At 38.5% G+C, this 22767-nt stretch overlaps 1 long non-coding RNA gene across 1 annotated transcript in view; it reads left to right on the top strand.

Annotated features, from left to right (window-relative positions):
* Positions 1-22482, top strand: part of LOC133254410 (uncharacterized) — a 100510-nt gene extending 78028 nt beyond the window's left edge. Inside the window, exons 3-4 of the long non-coding RNA XR_009738664.1 lie at positions 22097-22189; positions 22417-22482. This is a non-coding gene — a long non-coding RNA (uncharacterized LOC133254410). The remainder of the gene's footprint in view (positions 1-22096; positions 22190-22416) is intronic.
* The last annotated feature ends 285 nt before the right edge of the window (positions 22483-22767 follow it).

Here is a 22767-nt window from a genome sequence, read left to right as displayed (position 1 = left end):
ATTCATTAGAAGAACTGATGCTGAAGCTCCTATTCTTTTCCACCTGATGCGATGAGCCGACTCATTGGAATAGACCCTGATGCTGGGAAAGACTGATGGCAGGAGGAGAAGGGGACACAGAGGATGAGATGGTTGGATAGCATCACCCACTCAATGGACATGAGTTTGAGCAAACTCTGGGAGATAGTGAAAGACAAGGAACCCTGGTGTGCTGCAGTCCATGGGGGTCACAAAGAGTCTCACTTGACTTAGCGACTAAACAACAAAACAGGGTGGGTAACAGTGCAAATAAAAATTTCCCAGCATCAACTTTTTATCAAATAATGGCTTTTGTACATGGTCACCTTTGAGTTATGGCCAAAAGGCAGAGTGGAGGCCATTATAAACAAGGAACTGAGGCCAAAGCAAGGATAACCGAGCTTTGCTTCTAGATTGCCCTCTGGAGACTTCTAATCCAGAATTCTACCTGCTTCCAGGAGGCCTCTGATGCATTTCCAAGTAACTTGTGTTCCACTCTGGATTATTCCTTTGATCTTGCTTTACCTGCCCTGTGATTGACACTATCTTTACCACATTCCATTGGAATTGGAAGTCTTTTATACTTGATCTGTTGGTATTTGCTCTTTCTACAACGCTGGGCCCCTCTGACTCACCTACCAGAAATTTGTAACATCTCTACTGATAGTAACTGCCAACATAGAACCTGGGGACTAAGATATTTTTCTTGGTTTCCTATTCATCCATCTACAAAATTGGCTATGGATTATATAGATATAAGATTTTTTAGCTTCCTTGTCCTGAATAAGGAGTAGGGATATGAAAGTGGAGCACCATAAAATAATTATTTGAATGAGATTGGCTCACAGCTTCATTAAGTTATGTAAGCATCTTTGACATGACAAGGCTGTGATCCATGAAGGGGGATAATGCATATAAAATACTAACACAGAACCAGGCACATGGAAAGGTTTCTACAAAGAGGGCATGAAAAGTTTTAGAATAGTGCATTTGGTTGTTTTCTGCTATAATGTTGGGTTTATGAAATGGCAAATATAAGTGAGAGCTGCTAACTTAAATTTGTCTCAACAGAAACACTGTTGCTTAATTCTTTTTGGAGAATATTACATTTTACTATATAGTCTGCTTTCCGCTTCACCTTCCTGTGAAGTCAATTCTTATTTGTCTTTATAGGCGTACATATATTTGCTTTTATCTCATTGAAGCCTGACCAGAAAGATTGGAATTTAAATGTTTGTGTTCCCCTCCAAATTCATATGTTGAAATCCTAACCCCTAATATGATAGTGTTAGAACATTGGGCCTTGGCAGTAATTAGGTCATGAGGGTAGACTCCTGATGAATGCGGTTTAGAGCCCTTATAAAAAGAAGGAAGAGCTTGTTTCTCTCTCTCTCTCTGCTTCCTGCCATGTGAGAACACAACCAAAAGATGGCCATCTGCAAACCAAAAAGCAGGACCTCACCAGGATCAGCTGGTGCCTTGATCTTAGACTTCTCAGCTCCCAGAACTGTGAGAAATAAATAATTGTTGGTTTTTTTTTAGTCACCAAGTCCATTGTATTCAGTTCAGAATACAGTAGCCTGAACTGAGTAAGACACCTGTTTTTATTCTGGGGCATGCTTCTCAAATTTGAATGTGAATATGAATCACCCTGTTCAGTTCAGTCAGTTCAGTTCAGTCGCTCAGTCGTGTCCAACTCTTTGAGACCCCATGAATCACAGCACGCCAGGTCTCCCTGTTCATTACCAACTCCCGGAGTTCACTCAAACTCACATACATCAAGTCGGTGATGCCATCCAGCCATCTCATCCTCTGTCATCCCCTTCTCCTCCTGCCCCCAAACCCTTTCAGCATCAGAGTCTTCTCCAGTGAGTCAACTCTTTGCATGAGGTGGCCAAAGTACTGCAGTTTCAGCTTTAGCATCATTCCTTCCAAAGAAATCCCAGGGCTGATCTCCTTCAGAATGGACTGGTTGGATCTCCTTGCAGTCCAAGGGACTCTCAAGAGTCTTCTCCAATACCACAGTTCAAAAGCAGCAATTCTTCAGCGCTCAGCTTTCTTCACAGTCCAACTCTCACATCCATACATGACTACTGGAAAAACCATAGCCTTGACTAGACAGACCTTTGTTGGCAAAGTAATGTCTCTGCTTTTGAATATGCTATCTAGGTGGGTCATAACTTTCCTTCCAAGGAGTAAGTGTCTTTTAATTTCATGGCTGCAGTCACCATCTGCAGTGATTTTGGAGCCCAAAAAAATAAAGTCTCACACAGTTTCCACTGTTTCCCCATCTATTTCCCATGAAGTGATGGGACCAGATGCCATGATCTTTGTTTCTGAATGTTGAGCTTTAAGCCAACTTTTTCACTCTCCTCTTTCACCTTCATCAAGAGGCTCTTTAGTTCCTCTTTACTTTCTGCTATAAGGGTGGTGTCATCTGCTCATCTGAGGTTATTGATATTTCTCCCGGAAATCTTGATTCCAGCTTGTGCTTCTTCCAGCCCAGCATTTCTCATGATGCACTCTACATAGAAGTTAAATAAGCAGGTGACAATATATAGCCTTGATGTACTCCTTTTCCTATTTGGAACCAGTCTGTTTCATGTCCAGTTCTAACTGTTGCTTCCTGACCTGCATATAGGTTTCTCAAGAGGCAGGTCAGGTGGTCTGGTCTTCCCATCTCTTTCAGAATTTTCCACAGTTGATTGTGGTCCACACAGTCAAAGGCTTTGGCATAGTCAATAAAGTATAAATAGATGTTTTTCTGGAACTCTCTTGCTTTTTCGATGATCCAGCAGATGTTGGCAATTTGATCTCTGGTTCCTCTGCCTTTTCTAAAACCAGCTTGAACATCTGGAATCACCCTGGGGTCTTGTTAAAATGCAGATTCTGATTCAACAGGCCACTGGGGCAGGTCCCAAGTTTCTGTATCTCTAACAAGGGACCCTCCCTTATCCATAAGATGCTGCTGATACATGAATTGCACTCTGAGTAGCAAAGTTCTGCTGCTGCTGCTGCTAAGTTGCTTCAGTCGTGTCCAACTCTGTGTGACCCCATAGACGGCAGCCCACCAGGCTTCCCCATCCCTGGGATTCTCCAGGCAAGAACACTGGGTTGCCATTTCCTTCTCCAATGCATGAAAGTGAAAAGTGAAAGGGAAGTCGTTCAGTCGTGTCTGACTCTTAGCGACCCCATGGACTGCAGCCTACTAGGCTTCTCCATCCATGGGATTTTCCAGGCAAGAGTACTGGAGTGTGGTGCCATCTCCTTCTCTGAGCAAAGTTCTAGAAGATCCTAAACCATTCCAGTGTATGAAAAGTAGGGCAAGTGAGATACAAATATCTCTGCTATGTTGAGAAATTAAAGCATAGACAAAAGTCTTTGGGTATCTAATCTTTAGGAAATAGAAGTAGTAAATTTCAAAGAGTACCAAATATCTCTATACAAAAAATGCAGTGAATATTCTTTGTCTTATTTGTTTAGCATTGTTTGAATACTTCTAAGAAAGAAATCTAAAGTATACTGTAAATTCAGATGAAGCCAGATGTCATTTCTTTAAGTACCATTTTAGGACTTAGATGATAGCCATATAATATTATGCTTCCTATTAACTTTGGGGAAGAAACAAAATGAAACCATTAATTGTGAATCACTCCCAGCATCACAGGAAAAACTTACATGCCAACTCCGGAAGGTAAAACATTCACTGAAATAGAGACTGATTAAACTGCTCTTTACAGGTAGTTCTGAGCAAAAGAATAACCAGTTGCACACAGGCCTTGTAAAACAAGTAAAAATGATTTCCATCAGGTTCACTATGTATAGGGCTACCCTGATAGTTCAGTTGGTAAAGCATCTGTCTGCAATGCAGAAGACCCCAGTTCCATTCCTGGGTCAGGAAGATCCACTGGAGAAGGGATAGTCTCTCTGCTCCAGTTTTTCTTGGGCTTCCGTTATGGTTCAGCTGGTAAAGAATTTGCCTGCAATGCAGGAGACCTGAATTTAATCCCTGGGTTGGGAAGATCCTCTGGAGAAGGGAGAGGCTACCCACTCCAGTATTCTGGCCTGGAGAATTCCGTGGACTGTATAGTCCATAGGGTCACAAAGAGTCGGACATGACTGAGAGACCTTCACTTTCACTTACACTATGGTATAACATGCTTTGCCAAGCATTTCCTTCATTGATTCAAAGCAAAGAAGTTTCCAAAGAATGCTTCATCTTGTGCTTCTGGTCCCTTTCTGCTTATCTCATCAAAAAACATCTGTTTGTAGTAGCTGTATCCTAGAATATTAAGGTTAGGAACAATATCCAGTTTTTGCCAAAATAGAATGTAATTACAATGATCATTAGTGTTCTTCTCATATGAAGAATTAGATCTTTAAAAGGGTTAAGATGTTTCTCTAAGTATATTTGTTCTAGTCATCCTTGAAATGGAAAATCTGTCAGACCTTTCAAATGCTTGAAATTTCCTCTATAGGGATGAAGGAGTGGAGCCGCAGACTAATCCTTCCTGAGAATTGAGGCACTTTCCTGATCTATTCATCTCTTCTGCTTTCACAATTCTGCCCCCTTTACCCCCAGCTTCAGCCAACAGGCTGTGCAGAACTGCAGTTATTTGGAGATCTGACAGCACAGAAATGAATATCTATGACAACAACTTAGCATAGGGGCTGATTTTGTGCTTTTGCTGACCATGGCAAGTTTCCTTATGTGATTCTGATGCTAATGCATGTTCAGTGCCTGTAAAAAAAGACAGGAGTGTACAGGGAAATCTGCTTTTGATGCAACTACAACAAAAAATGGAGCGCAATGAAGAGGCCAACCCTATCATCCTTCTCCTTATCTCAAGGTGAAGCAGGGATGTCTCTGCCAGACAGCAGTGATCACAGAGTTGGATCTACTTGTTTTCTTGATCTCAGAAAACAAAATCAGTGTTTCTGCTTTTCTACAGCTCCTGGCATGATGAAGAGAAGAATCTGTCTGTGTGTAAGGGGTGGGTTTGGGCCCTGAGTCGCTGATGTCCTTTTATTTCTTGTCTTCCAAACAGAAACAGCAATTTCCACTTGTCTTTTTATTTTCTTGATGGTGATTGGTGAATTATTATATGACATTATGCATGTGAAAAGTGGGGTACCTTTCTTCTAATGAATAATTAAATTTCATATCTATTGTTAAGACGTGCCTTTACAATTAAGGAATGTGAATAAAAGATTATGACTAGTACAAGGCAGTCTCACTACATTTGCCCCAGATATGACCATGATAATCAGAAAAATAATATAATAGTGCAGGAAGTCATCATCTTTATTTACTTGGCTATGTCTTCTGAGAGCTGACAATGGTTTTGGACTGAGTCTATTCTCATGCATTGAAAAGGGCTCTGAGATTTGAGATGAAAAGCTCTGTCACTCAGAAGGTTAGGAGAGCAGATGAATTGGGGCAATTTGAGGAAAGCAGAGGAAAATTTCTTTTCCTTCATAAAATGGGAGATAAGGATTTTCCATATAGAGACAATAGAAAGCCTAAATTCAATGATTGCAAAGACCAAATAATTTTCTTCATTCTTTCTTTCCTTTATTATTTTATTTATTCACTTATTCACTCCTTCCAAGAAGTATTTATTGAATGCTTTTATTGTGTCAGATATTGTGCTAGAAATGAGAAAAATTAGGAATGGTTGTTACTTACTAATGAAGCTCACACTCTGATAGAGAAGACAGACATATTACAGAATAATTATATACTACTGTATTATATGTATTTGTATAGAGGCAGCTATAAAATACACAGTATAGGAGAACAGAAAATAATCCTTCCTCTGGGTTGGGGTAGAGGGTCACTAGGCAAAACATGACAGAGGCCATCATGTGTCATGTGAGTCTTGAAGAATGGATAAGAATGTACACTAAAACTTTAGAACTATCCATGTCTTGTGAATTAGCAGTTTTATTGCTTGGATTGTTAGGATAAATATCCTAAGGAAATAACCAAGAATACACATAAATGCTATTACAATGTAGAAAAACAACAATGCACCCACAGTGTAGAATATTAATGTAGCTATTAAAAATTATGTTGTAGAACAAGATAAGAGAAAATGTTTTTTATATCTTAGTGTGAAAAAATTAATTACTTGTAAGTTTGTACATTTTATTTCCAAGCGTTTATATATTATACAGAAGTATATTCTGTGTAAGCATCTTTGGAACAACTTCAATGGCCCTTTGGAAAGATGTGTTTCTGTTGATAAGCATGATGTTTGGCCCTGAGATATCTAGGTCCTAATCTCTGGAATGTGTGAATGTTACTTTACAGAACAAAAAGGACTTTGCAGATATGTTTAAGTTAAAGATCTTGAGATGAGGCAAGTATGCTGTACTTTCTGAGGGAGGCCTATATATAATCACAAATGTTCTTATGAGCAAGAGGAATAGGAGGTTTTCCTACAGAGGAGAAGGTGATGTGATGGAAGCAGAGAGAGATTTTAAGATGCTATGCTTCTGGTTTTAAAGATGGAACGGGGGCATGAGCCTAAAAATACAGCTCTAGAACCTGGAAAAAACAAGGAAACAGAGTCTGCCCTGAAGCCTCCAGAGAAAGCTTGTCCCTGCCGGCATGTTGGCTGCAGCCAAATGAACCTGATTTTAGATTTCTGTCCCTACAAAACTATAAGAGAATAACTGTTTTTTTAAACCATAAATTTGTGGTAATTTATTCTAACAACAATAGACTATCAATAAAACAAGATCTTGTATTTTTCTAATGCATCTCCCTGTTCCAGGGCTCTTTGTGTGTAATTCTTCCCAGGCTGCTTTTTAATCTTGAAATACTAGCCTCCATTCTTCTTTTTTCTTCTCTAAGGAGGGTCCATTTAGATCTTACTTCTTAAGATTCCTTGGAATTTCAACATTTAATGAGTAAAAAAATATAAAGAAAGGCAGAAAGCAGTAGAGCAGAAATGTAGTTTTGTAAGAACTATACATAAAATGAAAAGATTGAATCAAACAACCCTTATGACACATTCAGGTATATTTTTAAATGCAAAGTCCAGCTGTAGTTTTATTCTTTAATATATAGTGATAATCTCTAGTTCTAATCTGTCATGCTAACTTTTGAGAATATTGCTATGTAAACAATTATAAATATAGCTGATTTCTAATCAGTGGATAGCTTGTTTAAAAATATTTTAAAATAATTGTCAGTGTTATGGTTTAATACCAAGAAATTATAATGATGGAAGCTTGGAGATCACAGATACTGGGGATATAATTTGGATAGACTGGTTGTCTTATATTTTGAATATTTCCATAATATGAATTAAATGAACCTGACTTGCATTCATCTTTAGCTTTATCACTCCTTTCCTTTGAGAGCAAGTGTCTTGCAAGAGATTTCCCTGGTGACTCAGTGGTAAAGAATTTACCAGCTAATGAAGGAGACGTGTGTTTGATTCCTGGGTTGGGAAAATCCTCTGGATAAAGAAATGGCAACCCATTCCAGTATTCTTCGCTGGGAGATCGCATGGATAGAGGAGCCTGGTGGCCAACAGTCTGTGGAGTGGAAGAGTCGGATACAACTTAGCAACTAATACAAAAACAGCAAGCTCTGCAAGTATATAGTCTGTGCTTCACTGGGTCTCCATTGCCTAATTTTCATTCACTCTTCAGCTCACCAGTCATGAATTTTTTTTTTTTTTTTTTTCCTGTGGTGGCTACCACAGTGGTTGCCACAATGTAGGTATTTAATAATTGTTTTAAAATCAGTAAAAGCTTTCATCACCTATCTTCCTCCAAGGGAAGAATCCTTTGAGTAATTTGGAGTGTGCCCTTTATTTTTTATTAAAAAAAAATGTCAAGCAACCTGACTTCTAATGAGGATTAAAAACACAGAAAACTCCACTTTTCAGATATTGCAACCACAAACTGTTATCAAAAGTATGCTGAGAATGGTGGTGTTTGAAGGGCACATACACAAGGCATTTCTCTAAGTTTTCTCTGCTCTCTCAAGAAGAGTTTCCATATCCAGAGGACAGAATGTTTTCCTTTTGGACTATTGTTGTTGGTCAGTCTCTTTGGACTATTGCCTTCACCAAATCAGTCAGTTCAGTTGCTCAGTTGTGTCTGACTCTTTGCAATCCCATGGACTGCAGCACGCCAGGCTTCCCTGTCCATCACCAACTCCTTCACCAAATAATGCTTCGTTATTCTTATGTAACTGGCTTTTGTTGAGCAATGCTTCCCAGGTGGCACTAGTGGTAAAGAACCCACCTGCCAATGCAGGAGACAGAAGAGATGTGTGTTTGATCCCTGGGTTGGGTTGGGAATATCTCCTTGGAGAAGAGAATGGCAACCACTCCAATATTCTTGCCTGGGGGTTCCCATGGACAGAGAAGCCTGATGGGCTATAGTGCACAGGGTTGCAAAGAGTTAGACATGACTGAGTGACTGAGCATGATCCTGGAAAATATGAAACCTGTTACATTTATTATATAAATATTTTGAGAATATTGTGTCCCTATAAAAAGCCTACATGAGAAATTCCTTTATAGAAAGAAGTACTAAAAATGTATTGCTTCCTCTTGGAACTGCTTTGGTTTTACCAATGAAACCTATATCAGTTCAGTTTCTCAGTCATGTCCGACTCTTTGTGACCCCATGGACTGCAGCATGCCAGGCCTCCCTGTCCATCACCAACTCCCAGAGTTTACTCAAACTTATGTCCATCAAGTCGGTGATGCCATCCAAACATCTCATCCTCTGTCATCTCCTCCTTCCACTTTAAAACTTTCCTAGCATCAAGATCTTTTCAAATGAGTCAGTTCTTGCCATTAGGTGGCCAAAGTGTTGGAGTTTCAGCTTCAGCATCAGTCCTTCCAATGAATATTCAGGACTGATTTCTTTTAGGATAGATTGGCTAGATCTCCTTGCTGTCCAAGGGACTCTCAAGAGTCTTCTCCAATACCACAGTTCAAAAGCATCAGTTCTTTGGAGCTCAGCTTTCTTTATAAGTCCAACTCTCACATCCATACATGACTACTATCCATATATGAAAAACCATAGCTTTCAGTAGATAGAACTTTGTTGGCAAAGTAATGTGTCTGCTTTTTAATATGCTGTCTAGGTTGCTCATAGCTTTTCTTCCAAGGAGCAAACATCTTTTAATTTCATGGCTGCAGTCACCATCTCCAGTGATTTTGGAGCTTAAGAAAATAAAGTCTGTCACTGTTTCCATTGTTCCACCATCTATTTGCCATGAAGTGATGGGACCAGATGCCATGATCTTAGTTTTCTGAATGTTGAGTTTTAAACCAACTTTTCCAGTCTCCTCTTTCACTTTCATCAAGAGGCTCTTTAGTTCCTCTTCACTTTCTGCCATAAGGGTGATGTCATCTGCATATCTGAGGTTATTGATATTTCTCCTGGCAATCTTGATTCTAGCTTGTGTTTCATCCAGCCCAGCATTTCTCATGATGTACTCTGCATATAAGTCAAATAAGCAGGGTGACAATATACAGCTTTGACATACTCCTTTTCCTATTTGAAACCAGTCTGTTGTTCCATGTCCGTTTCTAACTGTTGCTTTCTGACCTGAATACAGATTTCTCAAGAGACATGTAAGGTGGTCTGGTATTCCCATCTCTTGAAGAATTTTCCAGAGTTTGTTGTGGTCCACACAGTCGAAGACTTTGGCATAGTCAATAAAGCAGAAGTAGATGCATTTCTGGGACATTCTTGCTTTTTCAATGACCCAATGGATGTTGGCAATTTGATCTCTGGTGTATAACTCATTCCATTTTTTGCTTATGCTATTAGGAATGCAAATTTGGGTTGCTTTCCTTTAAGCAGCTAGTTACATCTATGACCAAAGTCAGGGATTGTGAAGAAGTTTCATCTTGCACAGCGATCAATTCCTTTTGGATATCTGGAGCACCATCTGGAGAGTTACGTATGCGGCAGCATGAAAACTTAAAGGGACAAGTGCTATGATCTGTCTCATGGTGATACTATAAGGGAGGAGGCAGGATTTTGTGCATTTGCTGATTCTGATCTAGGTATCCTGTGTATTAACCTCAGTCTTCATTTTCAACTCTATTTAATTTCCCTTAACTCCAAGTTTTTAAATTTCATTTTTGTCATCATATTCATGTAGGTAATTTTGTATCAATTTCTTTAGATAATTTGTTCCATGGTATATTTCTGAGTTATATAATAAACTTTACCAAAACTATGGATAACATTTGAAACAGGGCAAGGAGTGCTTTCACTGTGTAATATTAAGAAGCTTAATTAACAGAAATAATATAATATTCTATAAGAATAAACACTAATATTACATATGGAATTTAATATATTATATATATTACTTGAAATATACCAACTGCATATAGACATTAACAATACCTACAGGTTTTCAGTCTGCAAAATCTACTCGAATCATCACTTTTATAATTAGTACTCTTAATTTCTTTTCCTAAATAACATAGAGCTATTTTCTTTTTTCTTCTTTTTTTTAGAGCTATTTTCTTCACATTTTCCATCCCTTCAAGTTTTCTAGGACTCATAGATATGGGCTGACTTTTCGAGGAATTATTTCTCAGTTTTGTCTGAGTCAAACCAGTCTCATTTTTTCTCACTGTGTCCTTATGACATTCCAGGCCTTGTTCTATGTGCCAGGAATTCAGTAGTGAAGATAGATGTCTGTTGCCCATGCTCTCTTGGGGCTTACAGGCCTATATCCTCTCTCCTTGAGTCAGACCTCTTGGCATTTTGTTTCAGAGAGACATGATGTTGAGTAGCTGTTCCTACTGAACAGAAAAACCTCTGGTACAACTACTATCCCTAATGTCACTGTATTGAGAAGGCCTCACCTCTTATGTTTCTTGTCTCTCATCGTTCTAGCAGCTTATTTTGACTTAGAGGGAAAATTGCTTTTTGCATTTTGTTCAATAGCTAATATATCCATTCAATCAAGCGACACTCTATCTTTGCCAATTATATCCATAAATTTAACATGTTTGTGGTTTGGAGGCAGAATATCAATAACAAATTTTTAATAAATACCTAACATCCTATGGGCATGCCTTTTCTACTGGTATATAACATAGATCTATAAAATACACACAGATCTGCTCAGCTCCTAGAAACTGATAATCTGTTTAGCACAAAGCTGCAAATTTCAAATTGATCTCTTGTCTTTGTTTTTCCTTTTCCCTTTGCCTTCTTTCTGCACTCTTTCTTTCTCTTTTACTACTCTGGCACTAAGCGATATTTACATCAATAGATTAAATTTATATATCCTGTGATATCAAGCCTTTAGCAGAGGATTCATTTTGGTGTCCTTCAGTCACTGTCTGCTTTTGTTCTTACAGAAAAACCATAGAACTTGTTGCCTTACATGATGGTGTCAACTTTTGCTTGAAAATTTATAGTTAGAGCTAATTAATACTGCTGGTGGCTGGAGGCATTTCTCCTCTCATGGCCATTATGTTGAACTTGGTCAATGTGATAGCTGTGATTAAACCAGGAGGCTGTTAAAAAGAAATAACAAAAAACTTGACTCATTAAAACATTTCCAGCCATAAATTTAATTTAAAAAGATGCCTTAACTTCTTATTAAACTTTGATATGCTATTCCATCAGGCTTGGGGATTTATTTTATTCTAAATCTCTGCTGAAACAGCTTCTGAGATATGTTTGATTCAATCTAGGATTACTACGTAAAAAGGGCATTTGGTCTACGATACTTTTAGGAGAGTTGGCTTCTTAAAAGATCACTTTTTTTAGCTGACTGTGAGTTGCTGAGTCCCCCCAAGCCTTCCCAGGTGAGTTACATCTGTTGTGGGACATAAAAATTTGCCAGGCTCCATGAGAAACAGGAATGCAGTTGATGAAGGAAGCAGCAAACCTAAATTCTGAAGGTTAGAATCCTTAGCTGAAGTCCACATCAACTATTTTAAATACCATGACAAGGCTCTCCAGATTGGCTCTTGTAAACTTTGCTAAAGTGGTCTAGGACTCTCCCCAGCTTATTACTACTTCATAAAAACAAAGTCAGCCATACAGGATTCAAGTGCGCTGCGGACTCTCTTGGTTAATAATTGTTCAAGACCACAACTACAGTTTGCTCACTCAACTTCCTACTGTCCAAATTTCACTCAGTGTCCTGTGACACTTGGAGGAAACCTCAGAGTCTTGCCCTTTCCTTTCTCTTAGATGTTTTCATAGTTGGGATCATCAGTGTTTTCAGCTGGAGGAGCAACAGAATGTGAGGTGGCTTTAAGGTTAATGTGCTGTATATGTCAGCTATCTGTTCTCACTATGAACTCTGGCTCAGTACACCCTCTATCCCACTTGCCCACAGCTGTCATTACCACAGTGATGGGAAAGATCTAGAAAGACTGCTTGGCTCAGTTTCGTGCCTTCAGCAAAGTCATGGTCCCACTCTGCAGAGTCCCCCAAGAGCCCACTCTGGAGAAGAAGCCCTGAAGGATGATTTCCAGCAGCAGCACAATTGGCTGAATTGCAATACCAAGGGAATCTTACTTGGCTTTGGGGCTTTTCACTTTTCTCCTGAGACCCTTTCCCATCTTCTCATCTTCCTTTCCTCCATTCCCTATTGATGATGTTCTCTAAATGATGGGAATACATCATTTTTTTGTCTACTCAGGGTCTCCATCGCTATTTCATTTCCTTAAGCTCTATTTTTTTTTTCTTTTTAAAATTTAATTTTATTGAGATCTAATATACTTTTAACATTGTGTTCATTTTAGGCACATGGCATAACAATTTGATGTATGTATATATTATGAAATGATTACCATGGTAAGTTTGGTTGATATCTATCAGCTCATATAGTTACAATTTTTTTTCCTGTAATAAGAAATTTTACAATTTACTCTCGTAACAACTTTCAAAGTTACAACACAGTATTGCCAAGTATAGTCATCATGCTGTATTGTTATATCCCCAAACGTACCTCACAACTGGAAGTTTGCGCTTTTGACCACCTTCACCCATTTTGACCAACCTCTTCACCTCTCACCACTGGCCACCATAACTCTGTTCTCTGTATCTATGAATTCAGTTTTGGTTTATCATTCTACTCCACATGTAAATGAAATCATAAGTTTATGTCTGTCTCTGACTTATTTCACTTAGCTCAATACCCTTAGGATTCATCCATGTTGTCACAAATGACAGGACTTTCTTTTTTTTTTTAATGACTGAATAATATTCTATTGTATGTGTATGTGTATACCACATTTTCTATATCCACGTACTTACTGATGGACCCAGATCATTTCCATGCCTTGGTCATTGTCAATAATACTGCAGTGATTATGAAGTTTTCTATCACTTTTTGAGTTAGTGTTTTTGTTTTCTTTGGATAAATATCCAGAAGTAGAACTGTCAGATCCTACTGTAGTTCTGATAGTTCTATTATTTATTTTTTTCAGTTCAGTGACTGTTTATTGAATAGCTCCTATATGACTATATCCTGGGTTCCAGGGATACATAGATAAATGAAATTCCCATGGTCTCTGACTTGGGCTCTAATTTTTAATGTTAGTATGTATTAAAATCATTTAGAGTGATTGTTAAAGAAATTCAGGATGCGAGTTACCTTGGGAAAGTGTTGAGGGAAATAGAATGCAGAAAAAACATTCAATTTAAAATGGGGGAAAAAAACATACACAGACACTTTACTGAGGAGGATATATGGTAGCTAGAATGGTACTGTCTTCCATAGAAAATGGCTTGGCAGTTTCTTTCAAAACTAAAAGTGGGCTTATTATAAGCCCTGGCAATTGTATTTGTAGACATTTGTCCAAGACAAATTAAAACTTATTTTCACACAGAAACTTGTATACAAATGTTTCTATACACTACTTAATAATAACCCAAACTGAAAAGTACCCAGATGTCCTTCAATGGGTCAGTGGTTAAACAAAGTAGGACATCCACATCATGGAATATGATTCAGTAATAAAAGGAACAGTTTATTCATGCACATGATAAGTTGGCTAGACAGACCCCAAGAAAATTCCACTGAGTGAAAAAGCTAATTTTAAAAAGATAAATACTTCATGACTCCATCACTGTAGTATTTGTGAAGTAATATAATTACAGAGATGATGAACAGACTTTTGCTTTACAGTGACTGGGAACTTGGCAAAAAGGGAATGAGTAGGTCTATACCCGAAGTAACCTGAGTGAGTCTTGTATTACTCCAGCTGAGTATCTTGATTGGGTGGTGACTGTGTAAAGTTATATGTTTGATACAATTGTGAAGCAATAGAATCACAAATGCACACATACACAGTGCATGTGCAATTGGTGAAAATAAGCTCTGTGGACTATACCAAGGTTATTTTATTGATTTTAACATTGAAATATAATTGTATACAATAGTATGAGATAGGCTGGAGAAGTATGCATGAGATTTCCCTCTACATTTCTTTGCAAACTTTCATAAATTTAGAATCTTTTATAAAAATTTAAAAATTAATTTTAGGCTCATTGCAATACAAAGGGAGGATTTTTATGAGTGAGAGCATCAGGAGCTAGAATTCACTGGAGGGCCATATTCAAGTGCTAGTTAGCAGACAACCCCAGAAAGTAATCTCAGATCATCCAATGCCCATTTAACCTGCAGACTTGTCAGTTAAATAAATGCATACCCTCTATGCTGATTGGAGAAGGAAATGGCAACCCACTCCAGTGTTCTTGCCTGGAGAATCCCAGGGATGGGGGAGCCTGGTGCGTTGCAGTCCATGGGGTCGCTAGGAGTCGGACACTACTGAGCAACTTCACTTTCACTTTTTACTTTCATGCATTGGAGAAGGAAATGGCAACCCACTCCAGTGTTTTGCCTGGAGAATTGCAGGGATGGGGGAGCCTGGTGGGCTGCCATCTATGGGGTCGCACAGAGTCGGACACAACTGAAGTGACTTAGCAGCATGTTGCTTAGATTTAGTGGTGCTCGCTAAAAGCATTAATATGAACCATGAAACAGGTAAGATCTATTTTCATCATAAAAGGAATTCCCACTGTGCCTAGTTAAATGTCCAAAGAAGACAAAGGTGATACCTTACATTTATCTGCATTTGCCATGATTTTTGATAGTATGCTCGGTATATGGTGATATTCAGGAAATACTGATTGCTTTCTGAATATTTATAGTTACCAAACTCAAGCTCATTTTGATAAAATTATTCCCAAATCCTTTATCTCATATGACATCAGTAATGTTGAAAATTCCTGATTGTGAGGTAGTAATGGATCTTACTCTTAAAGCTTGGGAACACCCCATGTTGAAGACATATTAATAAATATGACAAATTTGTTCCAAAATTAATGTCCTCATTTTTTCTGATGAATTGGTATACTCTGTGAACATTTTTTTAAAAATGTGAATACATAACCATCACTTTTCCACTTCTCTCTTGGCAGTTATGACATTCAGTGCCAAGTTTAATGTCCAGTAATGCCAAGTTTCATGTGTTTTTGCTACTGAAACCAATCTTCCCACTTACACTATATATTTTTAATCAATCAACAGTTTAATTGATAAATTAATAATTTAAAGTTTTCATGAGTCAATTACATGAATTTCAGAACATACAACACTTTGTTTTCTATTAATGTTTTCTGTAAAGTTTTAAGTAAATTTTTAAAGTAAATTTAACTGAAGGATAACATAGATACAGAAAAGTGCATAAGTATACATCTTAATACATACAAAGAGAGCATTTCAATTAAACTACTATTCTCATCAGGAAATACAGCATTGCAGTCACAGCAAGAATTCATCTTGGTCCACTACCCAGTCACTATTTATCACTCTCCGAAGGAAATCTCTCAAACGTTTTCCCTAATTCTAATCCCACAATTAGGTTTGCATGTTTTTGAACTTTGTATAGGTAGAATCATACTATATGTTCTCATTTTTGACTGTCTTATTTCGATCAATCTTATGTGTATTTGGTTCATCCATGTGACAGTGAATAGCAAAAGCTAATTTATTTGTTATTGTGCAGTATTCCTTTGGAGAAGGCAATGGCAACCCACTCCAGTACTCTAGCCTGGAAAAATCCCATGGACAGAGGAGCCTGGTAGGCTGCAGTCTATGGGGTCGCTAGGAGTTGGACATGACTCAGCTATTTGACCTTCACTTTTCACTTTCATGCATTGGAGAAGGAAATGGCAACCCACTCGTGTTCTTGCCTGGAGAATCCCAGGGATGGGGGAGCCTCGTGGGCTGCCGTCTATGGGGTCGCGCGGAGTCAGACACGACTGAAGTGACTTAGCAGCAGCAGCAGCAGCAGCGCTATTCCTTATAAAGATATGCCATCGTTTGTTTACCTATTATACTTTTAACAGAAATTTATGATGTCGCACAGTTAAGTATTACTAAGAATAACACTGATAGGAACTTTCGGGTACATACTTTTATAAACATATTTTTGAATTGCTATGGGACATATACCCAGGAATGAAATAACAAAATCAAAGTTCAGTTCATTCGCGAAGTTGTGTCTGACTCTTTGCGACCCCATGAATTGCAGCACGCCAGGCCTCCCTGTCCATCACTAACTTCTGGAGTTCACTCAGACTCAAGTCCATCGAGTCAGTGATGCCATCCAGCCATCTCATCCTCTGTCATCCCCTTCTCCTCCTGCCCCCAATCCCTCCCAGCATCAGAGTCTTTTCCAATGAGTCAACTCTTCACATCAGGTGGCCAAAGTTCAGCTTTAGCATCATTCCTTCCAAAGAAATCCCAGGACTGATCTCCTTCAGAATGGACTGGTTGGATCTCCTTGCAGTCCAAGACACTCTCAAGAGTCTTCTCCAACACCACAGTTCAAAAGCATCAATTCTTTGGTGCTCAGCCTTCTTCACAGTCCAACTGTCACATCCATACATGATCACAGGAAAAACCATAGCCTTGACTAGATGAACCTTTGTTGGCAAAGTAATGCCTCTGCTTTTGAATATGCTATCTAGATTGGTCATAACTTTCCTTCCAAGGAGTAAGGGTCTGTTAATTTCATGGCTGCAATCACCATCCGCAGTGATTTTGGAGCCCAATAAATAAAGTCTGCCACTGTTTCCACTGTTTCCCCATCTATTTCCCATGAAGTAATGGGACCAGATGCCATGATCTTAATTTTCTGAATGTTGAGCTTTAAGCCAACTTTTTCACTCTCCTCTTTCACCTTCATCAAGAGCCTTTTGAGTTCCTCTTCATTTTCTGCCATAAGGGGGGTGTCATCTGCATATATGAGATTATTGATATTTCTCCCGACTGTCTTGATTCCAGCCTGTGCTTCTTCCAGCCCAGCGTTTCTCATGATGTACTCTGCATAGAAGTTAAATAAGCACGGTGACAATATACAGCCTTGACTTACTCCTTTTCCTATTTGGAACCAGTCTGTTGTTCCTTGTCCAGTTCTAACTGTTGCTTCCTGACCTGCATATAGGTTTCTCAAGAGGCAGTTCAGGTGGTCTGGTATTACCATCTCTCCATCTTTTTCAGAATTTTCCACAGTTTATTGTGATCCACACAGTCAAAGGCATTGGCATAGTCAAGAAAGCAGAAATAGATGTTTTTCTGCAACTCTCTTGCTCTTTCCATGATCCAGCGGATGTTGGCAATTAGATCTCTGGTTCCTCTGCCTTTTCTAAATCCAGCTTGAACATCTGGAAGTTCACATTTCACGTATTGCTGAAGCCTGGCTTGGAGAATTTTGAGCATTACTTTACTAGCATGTGAGATGAGTGCAATTGTGTGGTAGTTTGAGCATTCTTTGGCATTGCCTTTCTTTGGGATTGGAATGAAAACGGACCTTTTCCAGTCCTGTGGCCACTGCTGAGTTTTCCAAATTTGCTGGCATATTGATGCAGCACTTTCACAGCATCATCTTTCAGGATTTTAAATAGTTCAAATGGAGTTTCATCAGCTCCACTAGCTTTGTTCGTAGTGATGCTTTCTAAGGCCCACTTGACTTCACATTCCCGGATGTCTGGCTCTAGGTGAGTGATCACACCATCGTGATTATCTTTCTTTGTATAGTTCTTCTGTGTATTCTTGCCACCTCTTCTTAATATCTTCTGCTTCTGAAAGGTCCACACTATTTCTGTCCTTTATCGAGCCCATCTTTGCATGAAATGTTCCCTTGGTATCTCTAATTTTCTTGAAAAGATCTCTAATGTTTCCCATTCTGTTGTTTTTCTTTATTTCTTTGCATTGATCACTGAGGAAGGCTTTCTTATCTCTCCTTGCTATTCTTTGGAACTCTGCATTCAGATGCCTATATCTTTCCTTTTCTCCTTTGTTTTCACTTCTCTTCTTTTCACAGTTATTTGTAAGGCCTCCTCAGACAGCCATTTTGCTTTTTTGCATTTCTTTTCTATGCAGAGGGTCTTGATCCCTGTGTCCCATACAATGTCAGGAACCTCTGTCCATAGTTCATTAGGCACTCTGTCTATCAGATCTAGTCCCTTAAATCTATTTCTCACTTCCACTGTATAATCATAAGGGATTTGATTTAGGTCATACCTGAATGGTCTAGTGGTTTTCCCTACTTGTCTGAATTTGGCAATAAGGAGTTCATGATCTGAGCCACAGTCAGCTCCTGGTCTTGTTTTTGCTGACTGTATAGAGCTTCTCCATCTTTGGCTGCAAAGAATGTAATCAATCTGATTTTGGTGTTGACCATCTGGTGATGTCCATGTGTAGAGTCTTCTCCTGTGTTGTTGAAAGAGGGTGTTTGCTATGACCAGTGCATTCTTCTTGGCAAAACTCTATTAGCCTTTGCCCTGCTTCTTCCGTATTCCAAGGCCAAATTTGCCTGTTATCCCAGGTGTTTCTTGACTTCCTACTTTTGCATTCCAGTCCCCTATAATGAAAAGGACACCTCTTTTGTGTGTTAGTTCTAAAAGGTCTTGCAGGTCTTCATAGAACCGTTCAACTTCACCTTCTTCAGCATTACTGGTTGGGGTATAGACTTGGATTACTATGATATTGAATGGTTTGCCTTGGAAACAAACAGAGATCATTCTGTCGTTTTTGAGATTGCATCCAAGTACTGCATTCTGAACTCTTTTGTTGATCATGATGGCTACTCCATTTCTTCTAAGGGATTCCTGCCTGCAGTAATAGATATAATGGTCATCTGAGTTAAATTCACCCATTCCAGTCCATTTTAGTTCATTGATTCCTAGAATGTGGACGTTCACTCTTGCCATCTCCTGTTTGACCACTTCCAATTTGCCTTGATTCATGGACCTGGCATTCCAGGTTCCTATGCAATATTGCTCTTTACAGCATTGGACCTTGCTTCTATCACCAGTCACATCCACAACTGGGTATTGTTTTTGCTTTGGCTCCATCCCTTCATTCTTTCTGGAGTTATTTTTCCACTGATCTCCTGGAGCATACTGGGCACCAACCAACCTGGGGAGTTCCTCTTTCAGTATCCTATCATTTTGCCTTTCATACTGTTCATGGGGTTCTCAAGGCAAGAATACTGAAGTGGTTTGCCATTCCCTTCTCTAGTGGACCACATGACCCGCCCATCTTGGCTGGCCCCACAAGACATGGCTTAGTTTCATTGGATTAAACAAAGCTCTGGTCCATGTGATTAGATTGAGTAGTTTTCTGTGATTATGGTTTCAGTGTGTCTGCCCTCTGATGCCCTCTCACAACACCTACCGTCTTACTTGGGTTTCTCTTACCTTGGACGTGGGGTATCTCTTCACAGCTGCTGCAGCAGAGCGGAGCTGCTGCTCCTTACCTTGGACGAGTGGTATCTCCTCACCGCCACCCCTCCTGACCTGAACAAAATCAAAGGGACACCTCAAAAAATCAGATTGTCATTCAGATGGATTCAGTTTAAAGAAACATTTCTGAGAATTTATTATGGTTGAAACCAAAAATGAAATTTGTATATAGGGAAATTCATGTATAGGACAATTAAAATACAGGGACAAATATTTAACCCAGGGCATTTTCCACTGATGCTCTAAACTTAATGGTTAACTCAACAACAGAGCTCACATTTGTGACTTTATTTACTAGAGTATGATGTTACCACTCAATAGAAAAAAATTGTATGGATAAAAAGGAAAAAATGGAGAATGTAGTGGATTGTTTTATATGGAATTTCTGAGTTAAGGAAGGCTTCCAATGAAGACCAAAATCTAAAACCCTTGGATCTGGGTGTATTGGGATGTAAAGAAGGTAGACAAAGACAGAAAGGAAAGTATAGCTAAAGGGAACATAAGCTTAAATGCTTAAGATTTTCTCTACTTGACCATTTTCTACAAGTTAAAGAAATCTTTAGTAACTACATTTACCTAAGAGCTTTAAAAACTAGAAATGGGAGAAAAAAGTCTGTAATTGCTGTAGCAGGAATCACCAATTAGTATGTCTGTAAGTACCTGCAAGTAGCAAAAAAGTATGGATTAGACTTAGAACAGTGGTGAACTGGAGAAAATATACCCAATAAAATATTTTTCTATGAACCAAATTCAGCTGGTGAACCAACCACTTCCCACTCCCTGCTTCATTTTTTAAATTGAAGAAGAGTTGATTTACAATGTTGTGTTAATTACTGTTGTACAGCAAAGTGATTCACTTATACATATATAATAATAACAAGATACATACATATATAATATAATATAACATTCTTTTTAGAATATTCTTTTCCATTGTTGTTTATCATAGGATATTGAATATAGTTTCTTGTGCTGTACAGTTAGGACCCTGTTTATCCATTCTACTTATAATAGATTTCATCTGCTAACCTCAGCCTCCCACTCCATCCCTCCATCAACACCCTCCGTTGGCAACCACCAGTCTTTTCTTTATGTCCGTGATTCTGTTTCTGTTTTGTAGATAGGTTCATTTGTGTCACATTTTAGATTTCACCTATAAGTGATATCATATGATATTTGTCTTTCACTTTATGACTTACTTCCCTTAGTATGATAATTTTCAGATGTATCCAAGTTGCTGCAAATGGCATTATTTCATTCATTTTTACAGCTGAGTAGTATTCCACTGTATATATGCTGCTGCTGCTGCTAAGTCGCTTCAGTCATGTCCGACTCTGTGCAACCCCATAGACGGAAGCCCACCAGGCTTCCATGTCCCTGGGATTCTCCAGGCAAGAACACTGGAGTGGGTTGCCATTTCCCTCTCCAATGCATGAAAGTGAAGTCGCTCAGTCGTGTCTGACTCTAGCGACCCCATGGACTGCAGCCTACCAGGCTCCTCCATCCATGGGATTTTCCAGGCAAGAGTACTGGAGTGGGGTGCCATTGCCTTCTCCATGTATATATGCTCACATCTTTTTTATCCATTAATCTATTGGTAGACATTTAGGTTGTTTCCATGCCTTAGCTATTGTGAATAGTGCTGCTATGAACATAAAAGTGCATATATCTTTTTGAATTATAGTTTTGCCTGGATATATGCCAGGAGTGGGATTGCTGGATCATATGGTAATTCTATTTTTATTTTTCTGAGGAACCTCTATATTATTTTCCATAGTGGCTGTACCAATTTATATTCCCACCAACTTACTGCCTGATTTTAATAATTATTATTTTATTTTGGAAGAATGCAGTTATAACAGCTATAGATTATTTCTTCTGAGCTGAAGGGAAATCTTCATGGGCATGCTACTATGTAAAATTCAATATTCACAATATTGGAGGCTAAAGAAGGAAGCAGTAAATGACTTCTCTTGTTGATTTACTGCCAAAGTCAGCTTCAGGTAATTTATGGAGTCTTCCAGATAGTCAGATATCTCAAAGATGTTTTTGACTAGACAAGATAAGAGTGTAAGATACTATTTAAAAAAAAAAGATAAAACTTTAAAGACTGGTGTTTTGGGAAGTATTAGGAATACCTGGACTTTTCAAGAAGGTAACTTGGCACCGTTTGACAGTTAACATTCCATGAGGCTGCATTTGAATCAGGTCTGGAAATACATTTGTTTGGCATTCTTGGAGGCATATCCAAGAAAAGAGACCTTTTCAGTTTCGTTTTCTTTCTTTCCTTAAGCAATCTACGGTAGATACATGGACATCTGAGAGCTGTAAATGCTTAGTGCATAATCCAAAACCTGGCACAGATTTTCAAAGAGGAGGTTTTACTGTAAGTACTGAGCTCAGATATTCTTTTGTACTTCCCCAGCTATTCTCCTCCTAATCTGTCAGGTTCCCAGAATAGAGAGGTAATTGCCTGACATCTCTTTTAATTCCACTGCATTCTCCATTTTTTTTCTTTTTATCTCTTTCCTATTATCAAGTTTTTCCAGGATCTTATTGTAAGTCACAATGAAATTAATGGCAAACTTTCTTTTCACAAATGTTTCCTTACAGTGAAAGTTTGAATGGACCCAGCAGTTGTTAATATCACAAATAAAGAGCCATTTGAGGACTTTTGTGAAACGGTATTGTGATTTCCTTGTGTGTATTTGTTGCCTTTGATGTTTCAAATTCTTTTGTATAATATCGATATCTTCACCACACAGTTTTTTCATTGAGTGGAAACATCATACTTTAGTAAATAAAGCCACAGGCCACAAGCATGAGCTGTATTGTTCAATTAACCACCAGTTTAAGAGCATCAGTAGAAAATACCCCTGGATTAAATTCATGACTTTGTATTTTAATTTTCCTGTACCTGAATTTCCCTATATACAAATTTCACTTTAGGTTTCAACCATAAAT

Source organism: Bos javanicus, chromosome 1 (genome assembly GCF_032452875.1).
Source record: "Bos javanicus breed banteng chromosome 1, ARS-OSU_banteng_1.0, whole genome shotgun sequence".
NCBI lineage: Eukaryota > Metazoa > Chordata > Mammalia > Artiodactyla > Bovidae > Bos > Bos javanicus.
Note: the sequence above shows the minus strand (reverse complement) of the source record. Positions and strands in the feature narration are given on the sequence as shown.